At 34.8% G+C, this 15,080-nt stretch overlaps 1 pseudogene; it reads left to right on the forward strand.

Moving 5' to 3' along the window:
- The first annotated feature begins 1,145 nt into the window (after positions 1 to 1,145).
- LOC149557721 (EG45-like domain containing protein pseudogene) lies at positions 1,146 to 1,773 on the forward strand (annotated as a pseudogene).
- Positions 1,774 to 15,080: the final 13,307 nt, after the last annotated feature.

The raw sequence follows: 15,080 nt of genomic DNA on the forward strand, positions 1-15,080 counted from the left end.
GGGTTTTCTAGGAGCTTTGGCAAAATCCAAACTCCCAAATAGGGTTTCCATGTTTTAGGGTAGTTAAAATGTCTCTCTCATGACTCTTTCTATAGAATATGAAACCACATCATGTAGACTATTTAAATTGTTGTTCCAAACCTGAGGCTTAATTTTCCCTAAGAATGCCATAGTTCAGCTTTCTTTTTCAGGGAACAAAATAATATTGGTTTCTTTAAGCACAAATACTGCCATAAATAACAAAACATGATACAAAGGATAAGGAATTCAAGGTTTAAGGGAAAAAATAAATAAATAAATAAAATAGAGGTAGTGTAGATCTTAAATAATACGCTCAGTTTTATACCTCTCTTGAATGATTGGTTTTCAAAATGTTGGAAACTTTAAAAGAGGGAAGAGATAAATGTTTAACTTCCATATAGTTATTTTGGGAAAAGGTAAATATTATCAGAGAATTCAAGAGCTAAGTTCCATCGTATATTTTGAGTAAGGCATTATTCACGGTAGAGGGTGGCAAAAGAGGCGGTAATAATTAAATGTTCGAGTGTGAAATTATGAGAAGAAATGAGTTTTCAAATAAGACAATGATAAGGTAGATTATTTAGGCATTGGATTGGTACATCAACACCGTTTTTAGTGTTCCCATAAAAGATACGATAATGATTGGAAGAAAAAGTTTGAAATTTATTGATTTAGTGTAGAATCTATATTATAAACGTCGAACTGATGTTGAATTCAATTTTCTTTGATAAAAGAAAATTATAAAATTACAAGAATTATGTAAACTCCAAGAAAGGGGACTAGTACACACCAAGCAAATCACCGGATTACATTGGTTACTATGTCGGACTGATAGAATCACAGGATAATATCCCGTTGGAATTTCCAACTCATACCTATTATATGATTTATTCGCTGACCCTATTATGTGATGCCGGTCAAGTAGCTTCTAGAAATTCTTCAATGAAGACAGACAATGATATGCAGCGTTCACATCAGGCGGGCTTCAAATGACTAGGCGTAGACAGAGACTAACTTAACCTATTCCCTCTTCTTCTATTTTATATATACTCCCAATGCTCATCATTCACAAATACAAGCGTTTGAAGAAAAGGAATTGGACAGGACTAGAATTCTAAGAGAGAATGGCAGGTGGAGCTATTCGGGCTGTGTTTGTGATGAGTTTTATGTGGGCTTGGTATTGTTGTATGGCTGAGCAAGGAACTGCCACATTTTACACTCCTCCATATGTCCGTAAGTACTGTTTTAATAATTCCCAAGTTCAATTAATTTCAAGCTTTGCAGCTTATGAATGATGTAATTGAGATTGACCAAAGTTAATGACTGGAATTAGGATTATGTTAATTATGTCATATTGGTTTTGGCAGCATCGTCGTGCTCTGGAAACGAGCCATCACAGTTTCCAGCGGGAGATATGTTTTCGGCAGCTAGTGATGTATTTTGGGACAACAGAGGTGCGTGCGGAAGGCATTACAGAGTGAGGTGTACAGGGGAAAATAATATGGGGGTTCTGGAGCCGTGTAAGAGCGGATCGATTGTGGTGAAGATTGTAGATTATTGCCCTCCGCCTAGTTGGCGTGGAACGATCGATTATCTCAAGCTGCCTTCGCTCGTATCGCTAATCCAAACGCTGGCAAAATTAAGATAAGCTATCAAAGGTATGCCGTTGCTGCCTCACTTTTCTTCTAATCCGTACTATTACAATTTGTAGTCGCTGAATTGTAATTCTTCGTCTTTTCTCGCAGGGTTTGATCATGCTGAGAAGTGTTTCCTTATATTAGTAAATAAAAGCAGCAGCATAGATATTAACGGCCGTTGCCATAAGCCATAAGGAGATATCCCGTTGTATTGGAGTCTAAGAAGAATGGTGCTATGAATATGCCTATTATAAATAAAATAAAATAAAGAGAGTTATTGAATAGTTTAGACTATTTCAATGGTCTCTAGACGTTTTGTTTAAGAGTTTATTGAGCTCTATTATAATAATTCTTTTAATAACAATAATAAGAAATTTAGTTTCTTATTATCTATATTGGAAAAATAAGACAATGATAGAATTGACATTAAAATTTTAAGAAACTGAAATTAAAACTAGGACAATTTTATGGAAAAAGAAAAAAGTTGTCAAATGGTCCTTGTTTTATCGGTGAAGTTAAAAGATTCAAAAAGAGTCAACAAGAAATAAGTGGTGCTAAGACATTTAATAAATTTTTTTTATGATTTGTTTAATTTATATATTCATATAAAAATTTATTTAGATTAGTTTTGAAACTCTTCTAAAAATCAATAAGTTGTTTAGTTTTAAGAATTTAATCATTCTAATTTGTCTATATAAAATAATTTAATTTTACAAATACTATTAAAAAATTATTTAATAAGAAAAAAGAAGAAGGTTATACTCTTAGAAGAATACTGCATAAGATTTATTATTTTTATTTCATGTCATAAAATTTTAATGTAAATTTTATTAATAAAATTAAACAATATCTAATTAGATTTTGTATTTAAATTTTTTTCTATCATCTCCAATATTTATAAAATACTAAATTTATGATCTATAGAGTTAGTTTATGAATATCAATTTTTTATCTGTATAGTCTATAATTACCATTGATCATATACAATTCATTAAATTTGCTATCCTTGCTAATAATCTTTTTAGCTTTGAAAATAGACTACAAAGTCTGTATGTAAAAAATTAAATTAAATCCCATAAAAATGAAATAAAATAACATCAACAATATATATTCATTTGGAGTTAGTTGACCACTTGAACTACTATGTAGAAATTCTTGATGGGTAATCATAATAATCAGTGATTTGAATATCCTGAACAATTATCTGAAATATATTTGGAAAAGTTGCAAAAAAGGCTTCTATAAAATAAGAATTATAATACACTATTGTTAAGTTTGCATTTTTTTTAACCCTACCTAGACTAGACATTCTAGTCAAGTTAAGTCTCTTCAAAACTTCTATAAATATTATTTTACTATAACATATGATATTTTAGAATTTTTTTTTATAATAAGAATATATCTATGATGTTGGTTGCTTGATGTTATCATGAATTCAACATATTGCAGTCCTTGTTTTTGTTATAAATAAATATATTTAATGTTGTTTTTTAAATTAAAAAGTAACAACAATTGGGGCTGATTTAGATAATCATCATTAAGAAACTAAGAGAAATCTTAAACATAGTATATACATAGCTAATATTTAAAAGAGAGTTCATAAAAGCATCATGAACACAATCCATACAAGTTGAGTGCCAACATAAGAAACCTAACAAAAACTAAGGTTAACAAGAAGAGAGATAGCTCTCCTTGTTCTTTTCCTTCCCCTTTCTTGCCTCCCCTTGAGTTTCCTAAAACTCTTGTCAATGGTCGCAAAACCTCCACCATGTTTCTGGTTTGCTCCTCCACAGGTCACCTGGGGATACTTATCTTGGCTATATTTTCCTTTTTCATGATGACAAGGAGGGCAGGTGAGAGTCTCCCCTTTTTCTAGCTACCTATTTAGAGTTGTAAGGAATATCATTGATAAGGGTATAAAAAACATGGGACAAAATAGGGCTTTAGTGGCTACTTTCTCCCCATTTCCCTTCACTAGTCATCTTTTCTTCTTTATCTCTAATGTATTTCTTCTTGAAGGATCTCTCTTTTTCAGGCTTTTCTATGGGAGTTCACTTTTACCACTACCTATCGAGTCCAAACTAGCAAGGTCCTTATGTTTAGCCTTTAGGTCCATATTCACAAGATTTTTCTTATTCCTAAGGGACCTCCACCTTCCTCCTTTTTGTTTCCACATGAAACTCCACAATCTGAATATCCTTCTCCATTTTTATTTGTTTATGGATATAATATAGAGAAGTCGTACATCTTTTAGTATAAAAAATACACACAACCTTAGTCAGAATTTGAGGGGTCAAGGTAGAAATAGCAAGGTTAGGGAGAATAACATGAATATTAATAGGTTGGGAAGGGCAAAGACTTTGTGAAACTTAAACAATTTAAACATAAACATCTGATGGGGAACATTAATATTTATTATGTAATTAAAGTATTCAAGTTGACTATGATAAGTAAGAAAGTACTTTAAGAAAGTTCATTTTCTAAAATGTTAGGAATAATTTAAGATTTAAGTGCATTTACAATTATAAATGAAATAAAAAAATTAAAAACATCTAGTAATTTTTTCACTCTACTAGGGTTTCATGTGTATCTTGTGTAAAACTATTTGTTTGAGTTCTCCTACGAGGTTTTCCATTCGTCATATTGCACTTAGTATAGGAGTTTTATGAGCTAGTTTATAATGGCCCAACCAGCAATGACCTAGTAATTGATACGCATGCTTGCACTATTGCTTCAAATAGCCATAGTGCCTCCAATGAATAAATGTCCTCACAAGTTCATCCAAGAGGTCTTCCATGAGGTAATCCTAATATTATTCTTCCTCTACAAGAATTTTATGTTGCATGTGAATGGTTAAAACAACATGCATTGATAGGGCATCTTGTGGGTAGGACTCCTCCCAAAATTCTACTCAGAGAATGAGTTACCAAAGATTGTTTTAATTCCTCTTTGGTAACCTATCCCAAGCTGATGTGGTCTTTGGAAATGGCCCTTAGTTAGTTAGTTCCTCCTTGCTTTTGTTCCAAAGTGGTCTCCAGACTTTCCAATCTCAAATACAAAAAGCTTAATGTTTCTATTTGGGTTCAGTTCCTTAGTCTTACCACTACCTTGCTGGCCATTTATTAAGTTCATTACTAACACCCTTGACAAAGTTGTTACAAAGAAACATGATAAATTTTTCAATGCTCACCCACAAAAATGTGTTTGCATTAAGGTTGATCTCTCTATGGATCTCAACGATTCTGTGGAGATATAGGTTGGTTCCCACACTTTTCCTAGAAGTTGCTTTATTTTAACCAGCCAAACACATATTATAGGTGTCATGCAATGAAATACAAGATCAGAGATTGCCTTTTGGTAGTGCCTAGGGTTAAACCCTCACCCAAGGATGCTCTAGTCAAGCTAGTGGGAGGAAAAGAAAACTAGTAATTGACCACTACTAGACACAAAGAGAAGGCTTCCTTGGTCCCCAAATAGTTAAATCTAGCATCAACTTCCACCACTTCTATGCATAATGGAGCACAAAACCCAGCTATTACAAGTTTGACAACAGTTTCATAGGTTTCATACCCTGGCGCTCCTCAGCAAGTTAAGGTGGCTACAAGGGCTAACACTCCTTTAGTAGTTCATACTCCACTCGCTATATCCTCCATTGAGACACAGACTTTACAACATTCTCAAAGTCCACTCGGGTGTGCTAAGAAACTATAAGAGAAGTAGCGGGTCATCACTCCTAGAGGGTTTCCCTCTAGTTTTAACCCAGTTCCAACCTTCTTGCAAAATAGTTACTCCTTCCTTGAGGATGAGATAAATATGGAAGATTTTTCATGAATTTTTTATCATGGAATGTGCAAGGTCTTAAAGACCTCTCCAAAAAGTACTATGTTCAGGGTACCCATCATACACTTGGTTATCTAGAGTTCGTTTCTATGCAAGAGGTTAAAATCTCTAGTTTCATTCTTTCTTTTGCCTATCACATCATTTGGCTAGATGAAAATATGTTTTCTTCTCAACACAAAGTTGGTAGAGGTGGTGTAGTTACTCTCTTTTTACCTTGTCTTAATTCCATTAATATTTCACATGGTTCTAACCCCATCTAAAAAATTATTTGTATTTCTCTTTCTACCAATAATAATTCATTTGGTATAGTTAATTTTTATGATCCCAATGATGTTGTGGAATGATCTCAACTTTGGTGTTGGATGGCTGAAAACATTCCCCAAGCTACTTGGGTTATGTGTGGTGATTTTAATATGGTTGAGTGGGCTTTTCACAAGGAAGGTATTTTTCCTTTTCATTGGACAGCTAGGGAATGGGATGTGTGTTACTTTATGCAGAATAAATTGGTCCTTTTTTATCCCAATGCTAACTATCATTGGTAGAGTGGGGTCTAGCACACATGCTCTTAATTTCAACCTAGCTTAGGCTATATATTAAAACATCTTGATTGTGCCATGATTACTGCATTATCTTTTTTCTCCTTTTTTGAATATTAATAATGTTGGTGTAAATTAGTACTTTACTATTTACACTTACTTAAGTTTACTTACGTTAATGCATTATTTAATTATATTGCATTATTTTATTATTTTTATTTATGAGACACTTAGGAGTTTGTGCAACCTTGTGAGTTGTCATGTTGACAACACAGGAGTATGCACCTCTATTTGAGCACATGGTGTCTACAATATTATTTTGCATGTCCCACCCTTGTAGACTTATCCTCACATCACCGCACTTACTTCCATGCTTAATGGATGATAATCCATATCTGGTGGACATGTGCTTGGTTGTGTGACACTTCATGGTGTTCACTTCTATGCATTCTAGAAGCTCTCCTGTAGCCTTTATATTCAGGGATTCCTAGTGTAATTTTGCGTCAAGTATTGAATACATTGTTATTCTAATCATACTCTCTCCATTTTTGGTGTACAGTTGTGCTTGTGTTTGAGTTCTTAGTTCTTGGGAAAATTCTGCCCTAATGCAGATTCTTACATGGTATCAGAGCAACTTGGAGACTTTCTCTTCACAAGCTGTTCGAGACCTCTTGTTGCTTCATCACCTCAGCCTAAATCCAGAGTGCTGCAGAAATTGAGACCATCCAACACTAGATCTGACCTCTCCATTGTGTTCAAAATGCTAAACTGATGAAAATCGACTACAAGCACGCCTACCTTGACTCAAAGTCGACCGTGAGGCAAAATAATTTTGCAAATCAAAACCTACCGGATCCGATTTGCGGTATGGGTATGGTCATTTTCCTAGATTTATGAATTTATTTTTGGATCTACAATTTTATTTTTCTTTGCTTTTTGTTATCAGTCTTGACTAAATATTTTCAAAAATTCGAAAAAATATTTTCAGAAATTCGGGAAAAACAAAATTTAGCAGACTCGGGCAATAACACCCTAGATCTGCCAATTTGGAGAGTATTTTATTATTTTTCACAGGGTCATAATTACATAGGCTATATAGCGGATTAAATCCGACTTAATAAGAAATCGGTGGACCAATATTCCTGACAGGCTCGGCCCTGCCTCAAACGCTCGCTTACTTTTTGGCCAATATCCAACCGTCAAGCGCACCACTGGTGGCCTGCTTTTTGTTTTGCACTTTGTGACTTTTCCATTACAAAATGCTCATAGGCACAACCCACCAGCGATGTGGGATTTTAAATTAAACCTTCGGTCATCATTTTAAACTCTGTGGCCGCAGTGAAGACCTTCCGGCAACATTTGCTCTTTTTTGCATAGTGAAGGCACCTAAATCGGCATCAGCAAACACAATTTCTGGCCGTTGCATCTTCCCACTTCGGCATCATTTTTTCACCTGCTGCTCTCGCAGACTCCATTTGCTGCTTCTCTAGCTGCAGAATTTCTTACCCGACGCCCACTGTATCATCTTCTCCGGCTTGCTCACTATCTTTTGGCCATGAAGGTTATTTCCAGCCGACTGTTCATTAAACCTTGGTGGTATTTTTTCACTCTCCCGTGCTGACCATAGATCGATCCTTGGCAATGACAGTCTGTTATGGGCGAGCTCAGTTTCTGCTGACTGCATTATCCTTCAGCTTGATCTTCTTTTTTCAGCTGACGACTGTAATCCATTGTTAATCGGCTTATTTACATCAAAAATTTTAAAAAACACTGCCTGCGTTCTGGTTTACTAGGCGTACTTTTCATTACGGCACCTGTGCACAGTGATTTTTGGCTCAGGCTTGTACCTGTCCATCCCGACAAACATATATTTTCAAACACTTTTCCAACGTGGTTTGGAATTACTCAGTGCCATGTGTCCACAACAGATACAGTCTAAGGACTCCACGTGTCATCCTGTGCAGAGGACTATTGCCAAGCCCAGCTGGTGACACATCCAACGCTAGTACTGCCACTTTTCCAGTGGAAACTGACCTTTTTTTCTGCCAAATCATTGCCACATCATCCAGATCCATATAGTACAGATGTGTGACTCAGCCTGCCACATCACCAAGGGCATACTTTTTTGTTAATGTTATCATTTCACAGTGTCAAATTTGACACTTGTCTGAACTTCATTTCTAGGAAATTTAGAACTGCATTGATGTCCATTTGACCATCAAATTTAACTTCGCAATTTTCCCACCAAACTCCTCTCCATATTGCTTTTTAGTTTGGAAATCTAACTTTGCGAGCCCGTAACTTGGACATCTAGACTCCGATTCAAGTGCAATTTTTTTTGAAATCAGGTAGAATTTCCTGAATTTTCAAGTGGTGGTGTTGTTTTCTAGTTTTAGTGTATAGATTTTGTAGAATTTTCATATTTTAGTGACTGTACCTGCATAATCTTTTATTTTGCAACTTTAGAAGCTCCGTACAGGCACATCTGGTCACCTTTTCAGGTTCTATTTTTTTGAAAGTGTATATTTTTTTGTCTACTTTCCAGATCTGAAGTCCAATTCTAGGGTTGTGTGGACAAATTTCTCACTTTCTGAATTAGGCCTTCTTTGGCATTGTAAGCTTTCATTCTTTTTCAGAATTGTTGTAAATCTGAGCTACAGTGCTTAAGTGACAGATTTAAGCCTCATAAGGTAGTTGTAAAAGCCAAATCAAATAGTCCACTTTGTTCATTTTGACAAGTGGCTTATTGTAAATGCACTACTTATAAAGTGCCAAAGCATCTCTTTTGGGGGGGTCTTTTGATTGAGTGAAATGGGGGTGTGTGTAGTGTGTTCTTGTGTCTCTATTTTGTGCTCTTTCATTTCTGCATCATGGGTTTCAAATGTCCTCATCTAACTTCACGCAACTATTCTACTTGGAAAGATATTGCATGGAGTAGATTAATGGAAAAAGGATATAGTTTATATGTTGATGGTACAATCACTAAACCTACTGATGCTAAAGAACTCATTGATTGGACAAATCAAGATCGACATGCCTTAGGTGTTATAAGAAGTTGTGTACATAGCGATCTTCTCTTCCCCATTAAAAATTGCTCAACCTCTAAAGAAGCTTGGGAAAAACTTGAACAGTTATATGGTAAAGTGGATGAAGAAAAGGGATTTCAGATTGAGGATGATCTACTTCTCTTAGATCCTAAAAATTATGACACAATTCAAGATTATCTCATCAAAGTCAATGAGTATAGGGCACTACTAAATGATTGTGGAAATCCCATGAAGGATGATAGGTTGATACATCACATCTTGAAGCGGCTACCTCCAGAGTATGCTAACTTTGTTTCGAGTTTTAATACTCACAAGTTGACCATGGGATCTTCTTACCACAAGCCTTCCTTTGATGGCTTTGCAGTCATGTTGATTGTTGAACAATCTCACGTGGTGGATTTTGGTCTTTTCAAGTCCTCTAAGACCAAACCCTTAGTAGCTAGTGATGGTCAGAAATCTAGTCAAGGGGGAAAAAGCAACAACAAGAAGAAGCAGTGGAAGTAGAAAACACAATCTGAGACACAACATGACTCATCTCAACAATGTGGTTCTTCTTCAAATAAGAAAGGAAGTAATGACAAGAAGGAAAAACTCTTTTGTGCATACTGTAAAAAGCCAAATCATGATGAGCACCATTGCAAAAAAAAAAGAATCGATGAGTTAGAAAATATACTCAAGAAGAACAACATTCAAGTGCTAGGTACTTCCAAGGATTCAACTCCTAACTCTTCAAAGGGTAAGGGTCAAGCACTTATGGCCAACACAAGTTCTTCTTTGGAATGGATACTTGACTCAGGTGCCTCCTACCACATGGGTTCTTCAAAGAAAGATTTTTCTTCATTGAAGTAGTCACAGGTACCACACATCTTTGTGGGAGATGATGCAAAAATGAAAGTTGAAGGGAAATGACATGTAGAAATGGAAGGTGGGGAATTCAAAGAAGTTCTCTACGTTCCAAATCTAAGCTCTAATCTACTATCAGTTTACCAAATCACTCACCTAGGAGATGGTCATAAGGTTGAGTTCCTTCCTGATTTAGTAATGGTGCATAGTCTAAAAGATGATTTATTGGTAGCAGTTGGGAAAGTCAATGATAACAGGAGGCTTTACTCCTCCCATTTTGTGCCTAAGATTTCTTCTCAAGCCTTGTTAACTTAATCTACTTCAAAAAATAACTTATGGCATGAGCGGTTTGGTCACCTTGACTTCCACTCTCTTCAACAACTTTGCACACAACACATGGTCAAAGGTCTACCCAACATCAGCTTTTCTAAGGGGGAGTGTTCATCTTGTTCAATGGATATACATCTCAAGGAGAAGTATGATAAAGGGAAGTCTTCTCGAGCACCAGTTGTTCTTTTACTTGTTCACATGGTATTAACAGGACCATTTGCAGTGACTTCAGTCAGCCAAGGCCGCTATATACTTGCATTTGTTGATGACTTTTCCAGATTCACTTGGGTCTTCTTTCTTCATCACAACAATGAAGTAGTTCACAAGTTTCAAGAATTCAAGACTCATGCTGAACACAAGTCAAAGAAATCCATCAAAGTACTTAGAGTGGAAAACGAGAACATAGATGTTGATAGGAGACTTAAGAACTTTTGTAAAATTGTGGGGATTGATCTTCAAAACTTAGCAACATTCAGTCTACACAAGACAAATGTTGCAACAATGAGGATTAGGACTCTCAAGACCATGGCAAGTTGCATGATAAAGGCCAAGTGTCTCGATCCTACACTTGAAGTTGAAACCATTAGCAGTGCTACTCACATACTTAACAGATCTCCTCATCTAGCCTTGGATGGCAAGACTCCTTTTGAGGCATGGTGCGGCAGAAAACCAGTTGTGAGTCACCTTAGAGTCTTTAGTTGTCTAACATGGGCAAACCTTTCTTCCAGGAGTTGCAAGGCACTGACACCTAGGCCTTGTACCTTTATTGGTTATGAAGACAATGCAAAGGCTTACAGACTTATGGATCCTGAGACACATGAGTTTTTTGTGGAGAAGGATGTTCACTTTGAGGAAAGTTCTCTGAGCTTGTCCTCTACTCCTCTCCACACATCCTACACAGTGGAAACTAATAGTGACACCAGTGATAGAGCTTCAACAACTTTAGACACGTGGGGTTCTATCAATAGTTGTAGTGAGAGGTCACATCAGTCCAGTCCACATGCTTATATTGCCACAAGGAAAGGTCCATCTCAGCATGGTACATCTCGTCTTCCAGCTCCAGCTTCAGTTGATTTGGGAGACAGACTTGAGGAGACACATCTTCTCATTGATGATGATACTCCTACAGTTGTTGCGAGGGCTCACTTTGATCCTCATGTCCATTCTCTACATGATCAATCTACATAGGTTGGTGTGATTGTGGATCCTTATGAACAACAATTAGTGGACATCTCTTTGTCAGTTGAGGAGACATATGGTTCCATGGAACAGGTTCAACAGACATCCTTGACAGATTTGCACTCATTCTTTTTAGCACAGTTGGAAGGGGTGAATTTCACCATTGGGTAAAAGCACAAACCTGTGTCACCTTTTATGAAGAAAAGTGATATCAGAACGCGATAGTTAAACATTAATGACAAAAAAAATGGTATTTGTGTTTAGAATTTGAAAATGATGTAAACTGATGAAATGTGTAGAATTGGATGAACTTTATGCCTATCATTTTTTTAAAAAAATTTGAGTAAGAATTTATTCATTTCTTTTATTTTGAAGTCCCTTTTTTAGCTATAAAAAATATAGGGTGTAGTTCCCGTCAAAAAAAAAAAATGCAAATCATCTTTTTTTATTTTGATTTGAAAATATCTTATATATGACATGTATATCTAGTGCACAAAAAATGAAATAATTAGTTTTTATGTATATTTTCTTTGTTATAAGTACTCAAACTCAACCTTCTCATAAGCCAACAATTTTTTCCTCCCATCAAAACTTCCCAATCAAATCTACACTTTCTTGAGAAAAAATTACATATTCATGAAGAGGACTCTCTCCTCTAGAGATAAATGTAATTTTTTTGTTTTTTTGGTATGATTTACTATTTTTTTCCATTTTTTAAGTGAGCATCTTCTGAAATGTTGAAATATTGACTTATAATATTTTGAAAATTTAACATATTATAACTAATCAAAAGACTCAAAAATTTATATAATGATGATATTGAATCTAAGATCTATAAAAGGGTATTTTTAGTTTTTGAATAAAATTGAGTTTTGATAGAGAAATGAAATTTGACCAAAATAGGTTTTGATATCACAAATGGTGACACAGATCTATGCTTTTACCCCATTAGTACAGGGATACTTGAGTAGGTTTCCAGGCTAGCACACATCTTCAAGATAATACCTTGGGTATTGTTTCTTCCTAAGGGGAGGAACACTATTCTACATTCTTGGACCAGCTTCTTCCTCGGAGTAGCTTTCACTTGTTGCCATTCTTCTTTTGGGGGGGGGGGCGAGCCTATTCTGTCTCTCTTCCTTCTCTTCTTCTCTTTTGTATATATTGGAGGTATGTCATAATGGTGGGGTCTTGATTACTTCATCCATCCATGCATCCTCTTCTATCTCTCTTTTTGGGGGAGGGTTTTCCCTCTTTCTTCGCTTTATGGGAGATTGCATTTCATTATGTATATGGGTACCTTACATGGCCTAGTAGCCGAGACCTATATTGCACTTCATCCTAGCTTGTGTAGGCTTAAGCGCATTCCCCTAACTTGCACTTAAGGGGAGGTGTTGGTGTAAATTAGTACTTTACTATTTACACTTACTTAAGTTTACTTAGGTTAATGCATTATTTAATTATATTGCATTATTTTATTATTTTTATTTATGAGACACTTAGGAGTTTGTGCAACCTTGTGAGTTGTCATGTTGACAACACAAGAATATGCACCTCTATTTGAGCACATGGTGTCTACACCATTGTTTTGCATGTCCCACCCTTGTAGACTTATCCTCACATCACCACACTTACTTTCGTGCTTAATGGACAATAATCCATATCTGGTGGACATGTGCTTGGTTCTGTGACACTTCATGGTGCCCACTTCTATGCATTCTAGAAGCTCTCCTGTAGCCTTTATATTCAGGCACTCCTAGTGTACTTTTGCATCAAGTATTGAATACATTGTTGTTCTGATCACACTCTCTCCATTTTTGGTCTACAGTTGTGCTTGCGTTTGAGTTCTTAGTTCTTGGGAAAATTCTGCCCTAACACAAATTCTTACAAATAATTATCTATCATTCCATTGTCGAATGTGATGTTGCTAGACCACTATCTCATTCTTTTATAATTTCTTGGCAAACTGTTGTTTAACGATCTGTCAGAACCAAATTTTTCCTCAACACATCGATATTGACACATACTTCTACTATTGCTCACATTCTATCTATTTGGAATTTGGAGCCAAGAATCCATTCTCAAACAGGTTGGATTCAATGGTGGAATGATGCTACTACCATATAGATGTATGTATGTAATATATTTTTATATATGTGGCATAAACACAAGGATTTGAGGTCATTTAAGTTAAGGAGAAATTGGTGTGTAGAATGGAGGAAAGTTTATATGGCTTGAAGAAAGTGTTGGAAATAATAATAAAAAGGTAAGCTTTGAGAGGGGGGCTTGATGAATTTGTACTTTAATAATAAAACATTCACCACATATCCATGTCATCATTTAGCATATAATCTGAAATAGATAACTACCCATGTTCATCCATAGAATGAAACAAATGACACATGAATAAATAAGTTTGTTACCCAAAAACGCTCAAATGAGAAGGTAAAACTCAAGTATGACACCCACAAATCTTTACTATTGCAACTACAAAGTGTATCCAATCAAGGTTACAAGAAGTTTGATCATAAATTATGATCTACCTTGTGCAAGGTTTGCACTTTTAAACGCTTACAAAGATTTTTAGGTCTCATCCTATTAAAGGATTTCAACACCGTACTAAAAGTGTGCCTTGTTAGAGGACTTAAACTTGCAATAAAATAAGCACTCAGTTAAGAGACTTACACAAGCCTATTAAGACTACTCTATTAGGATATTTTCTCTGCATCACTTGTTAGAATGATTCAACATCATTATCCTTTAATTAGCAGGTAAAAGCACCAACCTGTGTCACACATTTACAAAGGAAAAGGCTAACAAAAGTGTAGTTGTTCACATTCAATGTCATAAAACTAGTATTATTATTTAGAATTTTAAAATGAAGTAAACTAATGAAATGTGTAGAAATTGATGAATTTTAGGATTATAATTTTTAATAATGATTTGGAATAAGAAATTATATATTTTCCTATTTTTTAAAGATAAATTTTAGTTGGTGAAAAACACTGCAAATTAGGAGTCTAGTTCCCACCACAAAACTATATGGAAATAAACTTATTTCCCTTTCATCTTAAATTATGTTATCAATAATATATGTAGCTAGAACTATAAAAAATAAAAATGGGCTTTAGAACTATATTTTCTCTTTTATAATGATTCAAATTTTAACTTATTCAAATCGATAGTTTTCATCTCCCGCCACACTTTTAAAAATAGATCTATTCCAACCGAAATAAGAATTATAGATTCTGGAAGAGGACTCTCTCTTCTAGAATGTCATATAGTTTAAAAAAAATATATATTATTTTATTTTATTTTCTTTCTCAAAATTGACATGTTCTTGAGTGTTAAAATTCATACTTGTAGAATTTTTCAATTACAATATAGTATATATAATTAAAACACTATGAAATCTATATGAGAATATTCTTGACTTTAAGATCTATAAAATGGTGTCTATATGTTATTAAAACAATATTATAATAAATTTTAAGAGTTATTGAAACATAACTTTTGTGAAATAATTGTATTATTTTAGAATTTGGATACTAACTAGTATAAAACATGCATTTAATAGACATTTGCAATTGGAAATGTATGAGACCATATATAACTTAGCTAGAATAATTTTATCAAGCTCATATGTTTGG

The sequence above is a fragment of the Cupressus sempervirens genome, chromosome 5 (assembly GCF_028749045.1).
Source record: "Cupressus sempervirens isolate cs-2001-9-10 chromosome 5, ASM2874904v1, whole genome shotgun sequence".
Lineage (NCBI taxonomy): Eukaryota > Viridiplantae > Streptophyta > Pinopsida > Cupressales > Cupressaceae > Cupressus > Cupressus sempervirens.